Genomic DNA, 15,381 nt, shown 5'->3' on the forward strand with positions numbered 1-15,381 from the left:
CCTCGGCCTTTGCATGGATGTGTTTGTGTGACGGATGAGGAGCCAGGCAACGAGCGACGGCGCTGGTTTGTGTTTGCTTGTGTCTCTCCGAAATACGTGGGTCGATGTGTATATCTGCAGTGACAGTAAGATACAGAGAGTGTTCAGTCTGTGCATGTGTGTCTGTGTATAACTCTGATTACACCAGAGCAAATAATAACAGCTTTGGTTCATTTGTAGCCATCAGACCTCACTTAAACAGTATAAATCACAAGGCTAACTACTTGCACGCATGTTCACTTGTAGGTCTGCACGTAGAAAGTGTAACTCTCTAAACCTTTGCACGTGTCTGCGTGTGTGTATGTGTGTGTGTGTCAGACATTAGCCAGTTCCAGCCATGTAGTCTGTAGCCATAATAATGGTCAACAAAGAAAGCAATAGCTAGACCTCCCACAAAGTCAAAATGTTACGCACAAATGCACGACCACAACCTGAAACATTCCCACTGACTTTCATTCGCTTAATCTAATCACATTACACAATATGTGTGCAATATGTTCGAGTGTCTGAAGTGGGTTCAGAACTCAAGGAATCATCAAATATGTCAACAACTTTTCAGAAAGAGTTTCCTTATATGGAATTCCCATTTCAAAGCAGTTGCTCGGTTACACCAAGAAAGGCTTCCAGAAAAGTGATCAAAAGTATTGACGGAATACATTTGAAGCATGAGTTTTCTCGACATTAATAATCCATACGTCCATAACGACATCTGCAGACCCCTTAAAGTCGCATTAGTTGATTTCTTCTAATGAAACACTTTTAGTTTCTCTAATGGGGACAAAAATAGATTTTGGAGCCTCATGACCCCAGTGACAGACGAGTTAGTGTAATGCGGTTGGTCTGTTAACAGCTAAATGTTTTCAGGCAGCTCATTTGCCCGTCAATAGACAATCAATCACGGCGGTTTTTTTTTAGATCCCCAACCAACATTTTCAAAACGCTGGCTTTCTACAGCATGGTAATTTGAACGTTCAGGAAAGACTGAGGTGAAGGAAAACATTAGTGATCTGTGACAGGACATAAACTCCTGTAACCTGCATGAAAGTCAGGCACACATCCATCACAGCTTCACTCTCCACCTTCTCCTCTCACTCTGCTTCACTGGCAAGCGCCGATTTGTCCAAAAGTTTGAAATTGCAACGGACACTGGGCTGCGTCACGTCACGTCTCTCACTTCTTTCATATTATATATATATATTTCATAAGTTTTCCAATACTGTCGACCTGCAGTGAATTCCAGGCAGCCCTGAGGAACATGTTGATGACTAACTTGTTGAGGAAACTCACACACTGACAGAGAAATGTTTCAGCACTTTTCTGACCCCACACTGAGCCAGAGCTTCGATTTATTCTGACTAAACTCCCGCCTGTCACCTTACTGTAAATAACCTGTACGCACTTTTTCAAAGAATCGCTGAGGAGATTGAAGACAGACACCCTGAGATGACATCACCATAACTCTACTGGACTGCAGGTCGAGTTTCAGCTGCTCCGACACTTGAAGAGGCGTTTTTTTGAAATCAGATAGCCACAGCAAGACGTTCTTACGACATGACTTATAGAAAGAAATTCAATCAAGCAATGATGTCTTTAAAACACAACGTTGATACACCTATAACACAACAAATCATTAATGGGATAATGACACCGTAGAAAGTAGAGCAATATTTTTATCGGGATTGAATCGTGCTGCATTTTGTGTCTTTATCTGTATTGATCGTCGCTGAAATGCAGTTTGACCTTTACAGTACGAGTCTTTCTTTCTACCCACCAATTCACTGTGGTGCTCTAGAGTCCATGAAAACAAGCAGTCTGGAGTTCCACTATAAAAAAAAAAAAATGCAGCAGTGACATAGAACTGAAAGCTCTGCGGAGGAAAGAATCTGTCCTTTCTATAATCTCATCCACATGAATGCAATTATGGGGGGGCATTATATTTGTTTAGTGGTTTGTCTTTTGTCAGTAATGAAGTGTTGTGTGTATACGACTCCATTGTGCTTTTACTACTGAAACCCACCCCCACCGCTCGCACACACACACACACACACACACACACACACACACAGGCCAGAAGCCAGTTGCCAGGTTTTTTAAAACATCCTTTAGGAAAAATAAAGCATCTCAAATCAGAGCCAGATCATTAGTCCGGTCTGTAAGAGGAGGGGAAAAAAAAGCAGGTCAACAATCAACAAAAGCTTCTATTTTCTTAAAGCTCCCATTCAGGGAGAGTATCAACTGGCCTATTTTCTCCTCCAGCCTCCTCTCGTATGCCCCGTCTCATTCTATTTGCTCTTTTCCTCTCCCTCCTTCTCACCTGTTATCCGCCCTTGTTTCCTCCCCTCCCTTCTCGAACACATCCCCTGGTCCCCCATCACGCCTCCCCCATTCATCTCCTGCTCTCCCTCACTTCTCTCCTCCTCCTCCTCCTCCTCCTCCTGCTTTCCAGTGAGCCGAGTCTGTTTTCGATTACCGTTCTCATGTAAACCTAAATTGTGATTAAACAAACACTGTGTGAGTGCGCTTGGCCCCGTATCAAGTTTGCCTCTTCTTAAATGTATGTACAGACTGACGCACACACATACAAACCGGAGACACATATATATCTGTAGACATGTACAAACAGATGGAGTACGTATACAAACATATAAGCAAATACGTAGATCGAGCAGACACACAAATTACTAAACTATCTAGACACATCGAGCATGCCATGAACACAAAGACTGCACACACAAGCATACATGCTACATACTGTATATTCACACACATGTTGCACACATTAAGATGTGGGACCTCAATCACTATCATAGCAGACACACAAATGGGCACAAACACGAGCACACACTATGTGCTTGTACACATCTCCATGAAGTAAACAGGTCAAAGGGAAAATCACTGAGTTTTAACTATGTGTGCTAGCAGCTCCAAATCACCTTTATTTGTGAGGTGAAATTACTACCACATGCAGCCTCTGTGCTATTTCAGTGCAAACATATAAAAATTCTTTGCCATATAAAAAAAAAAAAAAAAAGCGAGAGAGAGAGAAAAAAAAAATCAACAAGCACACGAAGCCTCCCACAAACTTTTCATAGGCTCCGGCCCTGCAGCGAGTTAGCTCACTGGCTAGCTGCTAAAGTAGGCAGCTGAAAGGGAAAGGTGTCGTTGCCGTGAACTTTAAGACCGCCTGGTTGCTGCAACCAAACACGCAGCTTTATTCACACATTGGCGGACCGACACAAACACACACAGACCGACACAAACACACACAGACCTTGTGACTTTTGGCTTCTTTGATGCTTTCACAGCAAGAGACGCAAACTTAGCTTCTGCTCTATAATTCATAAACTGGTGCATGCGACTGGATGTGCTAGCACTTGTACAATAAGGGGGAAAACTTGCTAAATATGAACAGACAGAGTTAGAAGCACGAGAGACATAATCAATTTATGCAGTTAGCTGATTCCATTGACTGCTTTGGAGCAGTTAAACTGAGCTGCGTAGCGTCGGTGAGCTACATTACACATAGCTGTAATAAAGAGAGTAGAAGAAGAAGCTGGAAACAAATATTTTTTTGCTTTCATCTTTAAAAAAAAACTATAAAAAGACCAGCTAAACTTTGGCCGTCTACAACAAAAAAAAAATGGAAGGAAGTGTATTGGACAACTTGTTATTATCCTTTCATGTCAGCCCGTATTGCTCATGTTTCATGCGTCTGGAGGCGACGACAGTGAAAGAAATAGAAACAGCTGATCAGCTCTGTGAATTAAGTGTTTATGCTGGAACTTATTTGGAAAAGAAGTTTTCAGTTCAAAAAGGTCAAAAACCACCTCAAGCGAGTGGAAATTATTTTTGGCGGGAAAAAAAAATGTAAACCGTACAGTTTTTAAATGATCTTTTTCTAATGCAACAGTTCAAAATGTGCATACTGATTTGTTTTGGAGGACGACCTGATCAATAGGTCACGAGCTAAATATCAGCATTAAGTCCGCGAGAAGGAAAGACAAAGGCTGAACACAAACAATTACAGTTATGTCTACAAGTGGCCAAAAAAATGGACTTTCTACAGGAGAAATCTTTCTGGTGACACAAAAATAGAATTTCTCGCTGAAACGAGGTTAAAAACACAAAAAGGAACGCAGTCACCTAAGTGCATGTAGGTTCACCGAGTGTAACGTGTTTGAAAGTATTTTTAAGAGAGCATGAAGGAATGAATAAAAATTCTCCGGGTGTAACCAAATCTCTCAAATTAGCCCAATATCATTTTCTCTCTCTCTCTCCTTCTGTTTCTCTCTCTCTCTGTTTTCAGTATCTCTGCAGTGTGTATTTATCTAAATATGTCTTGGGACTAAATCGCACTGCCGTCTGGGCTGTGGGAAACACACACATACACAAACACAAGCCGCTAAGAGCAGACTTATTTTAGAGGAGCTCTGGTCAGGTTCCCTCTGCACAAGTCTTCCCTTCCCTGCATGTCGGTGTGGGCCCTGTGGTGCAGCTCTGCCCTGGAGCCTATGGGCCCCCTGGAGCAGGGTCACGCCAGAACACGCGCTGCCATTTTTAACCTAATGGCATGTTTTCCTTTGATTTATGAAGCAATTACATGAAGTGAGACTTTAGCGCAGAACGCAAGGAAGATTGATAAACGTGTCGTGCGCACAGTTCACTGGTGTATACGGGCCCTGTGGTGCAGCTGTGTGTCAGGTCCTACAAGCCTTGTGGTGCAGCTGCATACCAGGGTTTGTACATCTGAGTCATGTTTAATTATTAGGAAGTTCTGTCGTGGGCGTGTGGTTTGGTATAAAGTCTGCCATGCACCAACACACACATATCGAGCAGCGCGCACACACACACAGAACCACACTTCTACATCCAGCGCCTGTGGTGTTAAATCAGCGGGAGAGGTGGCGTGAGAGTGGGATGCATTTGTTGTGTGCTTCTGTGTGTTTGTATGTTTGAGACTTATTTGTTTCTCGCCAGCACCCAGTGGCGTGAAACCCAAACAAAAGCCTGGAGCCTAGTGACAAGAAAACAATCTTACAATTCCTGACAGCAGCACAAACATCAAAGCTGCTTGTTCTGTTTATGTGTGGGGGCGTGTACATACAGTGCATATGAGGGGGGCAAATTAAAAAAAGAGAAAAAAAAAAAGTAAATGAGTGAACCGGATAATGGCGAAAAAGAGTGAGTTCAGAAAGTTTGCCCCTCACCCTCCTGAGACCGTTCCCACCAATCGCTAGCGAGTCCCGTCCGCCGCAGCCAATCACTGGACACGCAGCGTGCACCCACTTCCTGTAACACTAACCATAACATTCCAGCAGGTAAACTATGGCAGTCGCCTCTAAATGGACAATTAGCCAAGATTAAAGGCAACCTCCTCGTCTTTCTCCATTAACTTAATTAGGAGGAAAAGACATCTCGAATGACCCCCTGCTCCCTTCAGCCTTCCCTCCCTCTCTCATTCCTCTCCCTCCGTCCAGCTTCTTTTCCCCCCGACTCAACCAGCAACTTGTATTTACAGTAAATGGGGAGGGTTACGACCGCACTTTCACATGTCGCTGAAGCATTTGGAGGTTAAATGCCTTGCACAAGGGTAACCTAATGGTGCCGAAGAGCATATCTCATTACCGTCGGTGCGAGGATTTAAACTGGCAACCGTCCAGGGCATGATTTGTTGACCATTAGAAGCATGCTGGTGATTTTTCTCTCTTTCACTCTGGTCTCATGCAGTTTTTCTCTCCCCACAGTCAACTTTTGAGGTGTTTATCTAACGCCGTTATTGAGCGCGGTCTAGAGCGAGCGAGCACGTAGGGGTTAAGTATCATTCTCAAGGACACTTTGATTGGATAAAATCCTTCACCAGCCTCCCCTCTGGAAATAAACTCACTTTCTCTTTCTATCAAGCATCCGAAAAAAAAAATACCCTTTCAGGCTGAAGGTTTGGCTGCAGGTACCCTGCTGTGATGCTGTTTATGGGGGACATGTGAGGACATCAACAGAGCAGAGTAACAAAGTTAGAAAGCAGCGACAAGCTAAAAACTAAAAAAAAAAAAAGGAAAAGATTAACAAGCTTTAGTGGACGAATGCATGTTGTTCAACTCTGTGACATCTCTAACAGCTCCTTTGGTACCTGCCTCTTCTGTTCCTTTCTTTGATAACATGAGCTTTCTTATTACAGATACACTTTGTGACTACACTTTATTGGCTAATTTATTATGAATATGAATTTTCTAGCTCTTTACATAATACAGCGTTTTGATTCAGGTGAGTATAGCGTTATAGCTGAACTGTGGCCACAAACATTGTTTAAGAAAAGAGTCATCAAGTCAGCCGCCTCAGCAATGTGCATTGCAAAACTCCTTGAGAAGAGCAAAGGTGCATTTCATTATGTATGAATTCAATTTCATTTTGAAAAGACTATTTGATCTTACTTTGAACAGTAAAATTCATCTCTTCTTGAAGTCAGAGAATGCATTTCATGGATTCTTGTTTGAAATACCAGGACAATAATCCCATCTGGAAAACACGTGACAGCTCTACATCTATCCCGCAAGCCGGAGCTTTTACAGTATTTCACTGTCTCTAAGTGTTGAAACATGGTCAAAGATCACCTTCAACATTATGTAATACTCAGCATCTGAGGCCCCACTAGAGCTTTATTGATGGAGGGTAAAGGGGGGAAACATCTCTTTAGTCTGAAGCTACTCTCATTTTTCATCTTCCTCGCGGCCCCCTCATGCAAACCAATCAAATGTAACGTGAGCTGCTTTAATGGGGGAGAATGTTGTTGCTTCATGAGTATCCCTGGCTGTAAACCAGTGCGGGTACAAATGCACAGACGGTGCAGTCGGGCTCCTGACACGCAACATACACTCACAAGCTTTCACAAGCGTACACACATAAAACACGCACGCACAGACTCCCAGAGAAGAAAGTGAAGATAACAGGATGAGGCTCTGTCTGGGTCAGCGTTATCAGTCTGGGTCAGTGTTATTAGACAGGAGACTAACAGCCATCAAGTCACTTTGCAAAGTAAACCTCCCTGATACACTGTAATGTGCACTGAGGCACAAAAGCCCTCTAACCAATGGCTTGCAGTTTTCCAGTCAAGCTATCACGAATATGTTGCATTTCAGACCAGAAATTCATTGAACTCGTAGCAAATGCATTTTACTCAAAAGCTCAAGCTTACTGTGTGCAACAGTGTGTGTCTGTGTGCATGTGCTGTGAGACCACAGTCTCTGCAAACTGTGGGGGGAAACGACCACAGACTGCACACACTGAAACCCACAGACTCCAGTCCACGATCCATCTATCTCACCGTCCCTATTTTTGTTTTCTCTCCCCCCTGCCGAGCACCTAGAGGGGCCACGGAGACCTACGATCCCTCCATCCATCTACTCCCAACCTTCATCTTCCACCAGCATCCCTTCGTCCATCCATCTCCCTCCCTTCACATGACCTCCCCGATGCCTTTTGTTCATCCGTCTTAGTCGGGGCTCTGATCAGCCGCTCTTACTGCTAAATTACAACATTTTCTAATAAGAGACAACCGCTCTAACTGATTTATACACCGTGTTCATCCCAGCAGGATTAAAGACTGCGCTAAAAACTATTATCCAGCCTGATACCTCTTGTCCGTACCTCCCCCGCCCCACTCCTCAAGAGTAAAACCTCCAACCCATGCCTATTTTCCCTTAATGCTAGTCCAGCTCCTTCCCTCTCCTCCCCGTTCCAAACCTCAGACCACAGGGCTTTAATAGGAGGGTTAAGAGGTAATTCCTATCACACTGCCATCATTTAATATCTAACCGAGGCTGACAGAGAGGAAGGTTACGAACCCAAACCAGAAAGCCACCAGCAAACCCCCCTGTCTCCTCCTTCTTACTCTCCTGCTGTTATTCTCTCTTTAAGTCTCCCTCCCTCTGACTTTTTGTCTCCTTCCCATCATTCTACCTCCATTTCTCCCTCTTCTGTCTTTCCCTCTTACTTTATACCTCCACATTACCAGCACTTACTTAATTCGCAGAAAGCACAGCGAGGATGTGAGAAAAAGGAGCGAAAAATGGAAGAAAAAAAAAAAAACGAGAAAAGTGGAAAGAAAAAAAAGAGCAGGAGGAAACTCCAGACACTGTAATTTAGATTGTGCTGATGGCAAAGTAAGGATATAAAGAACATGAGATTTATAATGTTAAGTTTGGAACACTTTCACCCTTTCCACTCTCCTGAGTTGTCTGAGAGGCCTGTGGGGATCCATATTCGACCGGTGATAAATAAGAGCTATCGAGACCAATTAGGGGTTTTATAGAACAGTAAGCCAGGCGATGGAGGAAATAAGACTGTCACTCACGACGAACAAGAGAAAGGCTCGGAAAACAGAAACAAACACGGTGGGAGCATGCGTTATGAAATATTACTGTTTGTCTGTGTTCGCATCTGTCACCGTGTGTGTCCCTGATGTTCACATGAGGGGTTCTGACTGTGTGTGATCCTGGAAGCCACAGTTGACGCAAATGACAATTTGCTTTGAGCCATAACAGTCTACTTTGCTGTCTTCAGCAATACATCACCGCAAATATATGAAACACACGATTGGTCCAGAGTTTTAAATAGAGGTTTCGCAGCGTGCACCCCACCAGGAGGATTTCGTCTTTCTGCGGTTTTTTTCTGCCAACACAATATATTGCACGGAGACGGCACTAAATCAGTTCATTGTCATCTTCATAAAGCACTGTAATTATTATTGTGTTTGTTGCAACTTGAACTGCTATGTTACAAAATAAAAGTTCTGATGACAAGGAAGTGTTGTCTTTGACAGAGAAAGTTTCACAATTCAACTCAAAAAAAAACTGTTTCTGCCCAATGAAAACCACAAATCTTCAAGGCCCGGTTGTTCAGATCAAGTTTAATCTGGATCAGAAATCTGTGTTTTTGCTATTTAGCAGCATTGAACTGGATCACCCTGATACAGATACAGACGATTCAAGATTACCAAATCCAGAGTGTCCTGAATGGCATTACACATCACAATGTCGGCTACTAACTATGTAAAGAACAGGCAGAACAGCCAGCATGGGGTCACTTTAGAAGAAAACAGCACAATAAAACAACACATATGTTTTCACCCTCTTTAAATAGTTTGATTCCTCATCTGGCCCTCAACAAATACATAGTTCTTAATTTGACCAGCTTTTTGAAGCTCTGCTTTTAGGAGGCACAATCATCTCTGACCTAAAAGGTAACAGTCAAACAAATCAAGTGCAATCAAGCTCCTGAATTCCACTCTGAATCCACCCTTCTGCTGGGATCAGGTAGTCCTGATTTGTGGACCACAGGTATCCCAATCCTACTGAACGCATACAGAAGGTCTGAGCCAAATCAAACCCAAGACTGGATTTTGTGGTCTAATCTGATTTCAGAAGAGCCCATTTTCACCGTGTGATCCTATTGGTTTGGATCGAACAGTGAAAATGGGTTGGCCAACAGCCAATCAGATTACTTTTGAACAGCTTGGTCCAGGATTGCAACTTTTCATTCAATAAAAATGGCCTAGTTTTAGGCTTCATGGAGCTTGTAGGTAATTCAGTGACATCTTAGGTATGTATAGGGGAATTGCCAAATCTTACAAAAGAGTGTTTAATGCTTTCAAACAAACATCCAGATGCACAGTTTTTAATGGACAGCAATTATCTACTACTGAACGTGGATGAGACCAGGATGAGAATCAAATTGTAGACAGAAGAGGTGGATTTCATCGTAAAGTAATTTGTCCAACTAAAAAAAAAACACAGTTGGTAAATGTCTTCAAAGAGCTTCATGTCAAAGACTATTCTTTTGACTTTCAAACAGCAAATGCCTCGAGGCTTGATAGGTTTCTGCAAAAGCTTGTAAGTTTGTTTGGATTTACAGCAGTTATGGTAGAAAGGATTTCAACGGCGGACCAAGTTTCATAACAAATCAACATGTCAAAAAATTTCCACAGTAACTTCTCCAACCTTCCTGCAGCACAATCCACTTCCCTACCAGCGGTCCAAATAACTTTCAGCGAAGCTTTGAAAGCACGAGGATGTGAAAAGTACACACTGACATGGTATATTTAATCGTTTTGTGGGGGGAAAGCTGTAATTCAAGACACTTTTTGACATTTTGATACCCTGTGGCACAGCGTAACACGGTGATGACTTGAATCAACTGTAAGGTAAGTGTCACTGTCTGTGAGGAAGCACGCTAGGAACCTTTCAAACTTATTGCTCAAGGATCTAGGCAGTGAATCAAAAGCGACTGAGGAGCGCATTCCTTCAAATTTCAAAACCCCTCAAAAAATATACAGAAGAATACATTTTTTTTCAACAAAGAAAGTTTACAGTAGCTTCCAAGGCTCTCTGTCTCATGGAAACATTATAAAAGCGAATGAGGGAAGTGAGAATTTTAATGTCCCAGAGCTAGTGTTCCCTGTACACACACCTTGCAATGCACATATACAAACACACACACAGTCAGAGCATCAATAAAGGGAGCGCGCACACAAACGCATGATGCATAAACTCAGGAGTGCAGACAATAATCACTGAAGACACACACAATCGACAGCAAGCACACACACACAGTCAAACTCGAGCTTCACTTGAAGGCAGCCCAATGTAAACAGCTATAAAGTTTAGAAGGTGTTTCAACCTTCAACCTAAGCTGACAGAGACTCTCTGAGGATAAGACAAATAGAGAACCTGACAACCGGAGTGGAAAGAAAGAGCGCAGATGGAGAGAGCAGAGGAAAAGAGAAGGAGACAGGGTGGATGCACCGATGGGACCGAAACCAGCGAGAAGGGAGAGAGAGAGAGAGAGAGCATGTCTGGGAATGTGAGATGAAAAAGAGGGAGAAAGGAGGGCAAGTGGGAGGCTTCACCGCATCAGTATGACCTGCTCCTACACTCTGAACACTCTGGGAAAACTCCATATTCCCGAATAAAAATTCCACACCAGTCCAAGCAAAACATTCGCTCCAGGCACACTTTCACCTCTTTAAATCGTGCGTACACACACACACACATCTGACACTCGCAGTCTTTTTCACCTCTCGACAGGAGCACAGAGCGGCACTGTGTCACCTGGCGCGAGACTTGAACCCTCAACCCGGATAAAAGTTCTGACATCGCACCACGGCCGTGTTTTCAAATGGATCACGTAACACATCAAAAGAGGCAGAAAAGGAGAGAGAGAGAGAGAGAGAGAGAGAGTGATGAGAGTCAGAGAGAAATCGTGGATGGAGAGGTGGAGAAAAAAAAAAAAAAAAGAGTACTCACAGTCGTCCTAGTTTGGGGTTGGACTGGAAGAGAAGCTCTGGGAGAAACTGGAGTTTGTTTCTGTTCAGGCGACTACAGGGAGAAACAGAAGGAGAAAAGAAATAAACTCATCGGGAGCAGAGAAAGGCGACAACACGCTCTTAATAAATCACTCTGATATTGTGTTGACGGAACAATCGCCACACAGCTGACTGAATCACCGCGAAGGTCAGCGGGTTCAAACTCATGGGAAAGTCCGTCTGGTTTCCTGTATCCGTGGCCTACAGGTTATCGCACAGTGTTTTATGTATGCGTGTCAGTTACAGGTTATCAGTGTTGAAGCTCCGTAATCATCCTCACATATGCTCTGAGGAGAGGAACAAGTTTGTGCTACTGGTGTTGAAAGATCAGCAGAAGTAAGACTGATCCAGGATGATCCACTCCAACGACACTATTCTTTGTACGTTTACAATGTACTTTGGCAAAAGTCTTAATCTGTTTTGTCCTTTTATGAAAAGACTGAATCATCAATTAGAGGATTATAAGAGAGCCAAGTGCACTGCTGTGTATCTGAATGGTAAAAAAAAAAAAACTTACTGGCTTAGCTTAATCTTACTGACCTATTTTTTTTTTCTCATAGGAAAAAATTTATAAAATGCAAGAGCTTTGCAGAGGAATTCATACTCACTAAATACTTCTCATATATAGAACTGATAGTTCATCCATCGTGCTCACTGTACATGTGGTCGACGCACCCGGCCTCAAGAGAAACATACCAAAAAAGGCTCTTTCAAAGAATCGATCCTGTCTATATACAAAACTTTAGAAAGTGCAGCAAACAAGTAAAAAATGTACACAAGTATTTATGTGGACAGGCTGCTTTTACTCATAGCAGAGCAACAAAAACAACTTCTGATTATGACAATATGGATGTATAGTTTAAAAAAGAAAATCCATTTCTGTTGATCAACATTAGCACCTGTCTTGGTATTATTTCTAACAAACCTTCATCATGTTTTTCTAATGACGTTAATATGAGATTAAACAAATATTCTCATGCCCAGGTCTGTATTATATTTTCTATTTCCATTCCTTGCTTAAGTAAGTTGAAAGGCGCATGCATTGAACACATGGCAAATATTTAAACAGAAAAGACAGGCAGAAGAAGATGGAGAGACTGAAAGAATGGTGCCGTGAAAGCAGCGAAGAGTGTTTGAGAGTGAACGATGTGCATGTGTGCAAAAGCAAGGTGGGGTTGGCCGCAGCGGAGATAGATGAGGACAGCGCGAGCAGAGGGAGTGAAAGTGTTATCAGGCTACCAAAGCATTTTGGGCTGAGGAACGAGGCGTGGAAGGGAAAGAGAAAAGACGAGGAGGGCGGAGGGTCACGGGGTCACGAGGCAGAATCTGTGTCGGAGAAGACACAGACACCAACCTTTTAACCTCTGGATAATGATAATAAGACCCTGACTTTCACTCCTGCGTGCACAAATGGAAAGAGAAACGCAGTCCAAAAAGAGACACCCACCATTTGAAATAATTGACCCCTGCTCCTAGAAAATAACTGCTCGTACGAAAAGCAAAGCACATGATCAGCTACTATTACAGTCGTGAGTCATTTTAAGACTCACAACACAGTTATGGTTTTTAAAGGAAGAATCCTTTGTGTATCTTCAAGCAATAATGACGACTTATTTTTCTACTTGGAACCTTTGAAATCACACCAGACCACAAGTCTATGGGCACTGTATTTTTTAAAATTTGGAAAATTATCCCCCCTATTAGTCCGATTCACAGTAAAATCTACAAGAAATAGTTTGGAAACCTACAGAAAATAATTTCACTGGGTTTTTTTTGTAAAGAAAACGAAATAAAAAAGTTGACAAAGCTTCAGTTCTTTTTGTAGGAAATCCATCAATTATATTCACACACAGCACTAAAACAGTGGATCATCACATTCTGACATTTCACAGTCTTTTACCCGTGACTTTATAACTCACGGATTGACATAAATGAACGTCTTCTCTCGAGGAGACGACTACAAAAGCTCCATGTTTTTCACATTGTGACTCCATAAATCACACGGACTCAGCACCCGGACCTCTCACCTCTGACCTATCACCCCGGCAGACACAACATCAGAGACCCTGTCAACTAAGCATTTTAAAAACCATTTCACTATCAGTAAAGTAGAAGGCACAATTTAGGACCCTCACTCTTACCATTGCTGCACTGCAGGAGAAGTTTTTTTTAGCCAAAACAGAGATTAACTTTGGGTAAAGTGCCATTCTTAAACAGTAATGTGAATTAAATGTACTTTCAGTCTACACTTTAAGGACTACCTTAAAAATGCACTGAATCATATCTTGAAATGACGTGGATCAATGAAAAACCTTCTCTCATGTGAATTTTGACGCTTTGCCCGCCAAACCTCCTCACCCTCTCATCTGTAGCCTCTGACCTGTCCTGACACACTGTATTAAGGGGCCTTTTCACATTAAAGCAGCTCATCACCTCACACTTTCACTATCAGACGTGTGATCTCCATTTGGAGCCACATGTTGCTGTCACTCAGTGTCTCTCAAGACTTTGTCGAGTGTTGGAGAAGTCTGCTGACGGCTGAAGTGAACTGCTTTGTCTCTTTTTATGTCTCCATTACCCCGCTGTAGCTACAATGCCACCCAGTTGTCCAGAGACTTTTATTTTGAAATCTTAAAAAAAACATTCCTACCTGTTCTCGCTCTTGTAGAACCTAAAGTGTTCTTTTCAAAGCAAATCAATGAAATCTTAAAAGAAGCTGAGCAACATTCATCACTCTGCAGTCACTTACAAACATCCTATGTTTATGTACAGTCGTCCTCAAATTTATAAAGAAGGACGAGTTATTTGAGTGACGATTGTGAATTTGCTTTTTCTTTAATGGAAGGGTATGAATACATTTGAGGACGACTGTATGACTGCAAAAGTACATTTCAGAAAGATGGTGACCAATTAACAGTATCTAGATAGCTAAAGACATTTTTTTAAATTACTTTAATTGAAAAATAAACTGCACGAACAAACAAATTAATAGAGAAATTAAATATTCAGCTTGTAAATTCAACATTGCTACGACAGCCAGTTTGCTAAGTTTAGAAATTCTGTCCTCATCTGAAGGCCACCTTTATAATTGGCAAAGGGGGCCCAAAGGGGATTAGTTTGTCTTTGTCTCTCATGTGACAGAATCATCTTCCTGCAGAGCTGTCTGCCCATCAATACTCCGACACAGAGTCATAAACAGGCAGGTGTGTGTGTGGGAAGTGTCGTGTTGTACACTGACACCTCCATTCTGTTGACTAGAGCCTTGGTGTGAGCTGACGGATACACAAACACACACTCACACACACACACACACACACACACACACACACACACACAGGGAAGAAGGCAGCATCTATGGGAGATTCCATGGCGAGGTGTGAAGTGGATGGACTTGGGTATCAACCAGGTACACTCTGTGTGAGCACACTTTACAGAACAGACATGCAGAAGGAGTAAATCAAAGGCACTTCTAAAAATAAGAAAAAAAAACACAGTAGTAAGTCAAATATGTGTGACTTTGTGTTCATGGATGTCCATGTATGCATACTTTGTGTGTGTGTGTGTAGCCTGGTGGATTTTTTACATGCCTAGAATGCTTTCTTTTTGCATCAGGTGCTGAGTTCACACTGCCTAGTTTTCTCCCTCACACCCCCAGTTAGCAGCGTAACATGGCATACTCACAGTCTCTCCAGCAGCCTGAGGTCTTGGAAGGCTCCTCTCTCGATAACACTGATTTGGTTGTCCTCCAGATGACTATAGTGACGAGCATAAAGAGACAGAGAGAGAGAAGAACAACACTTGTAGTTTAAAAATGCCGAATTCAAAAGCAAAAGCAAGCGAAGTCACAAGAGAGACGTGACCGTGGATGTCAACGGGAGGCAATGATATGAGTGACTTTACACAGTTGCAGGCAGCACGTCTTTTAAAAGGATTCAATTTCAGTATCACATTGACAGGCAATCATGTGGATGCTTTCTGGCCAATGC

The 15,381-nt window shown here is 42.5% G+C and overlaps 1 protein-coding gene across 1 annotated transcript in view; it reads right to left on the bottom strand.

Moving 5' to 3' along the window:
- LOC103370144 (slit homolog 3 protein-like) overlaps positions 1 to 15,142 on the bottom strand; it is a gene marked incomplete at its 3' end in the record, with an annotated part of 187,157 nt that extends 172,015 nt beyond the window's left edge. Inside the window, exons 1-2 of the mRNA XM_008299081.1 lie at positions 15,077 to 15,142; positions 11,337 to 11,408 (exon numbers count right to left, since the gene is read on the bottom strand). The remainder of the gene's footprint in view (positions 1 to 11,336; positions 11,409 to 15,076) is intronic.
- Positions 15,143 to 15,381: the final 239 nt, after the last annotated feature.

The sequence above is a fragment of the Stegastes partitus genome, unplaced genomic scaffold, assembly GCF_000690725.1.
Source record: "Stegastes partitus isolate 25-593 unplaced genomic scaffold, Stegastes_partitus-1.0.2 Scaffold1379, whole genome shotgun sequence".
In the NCBI taxonomy this organism is placed as follows: Eukaryota; Metazoa; Chordata; class Actinopteri; family Pomacentridae; genus Stegastes; species Stegastes partitus.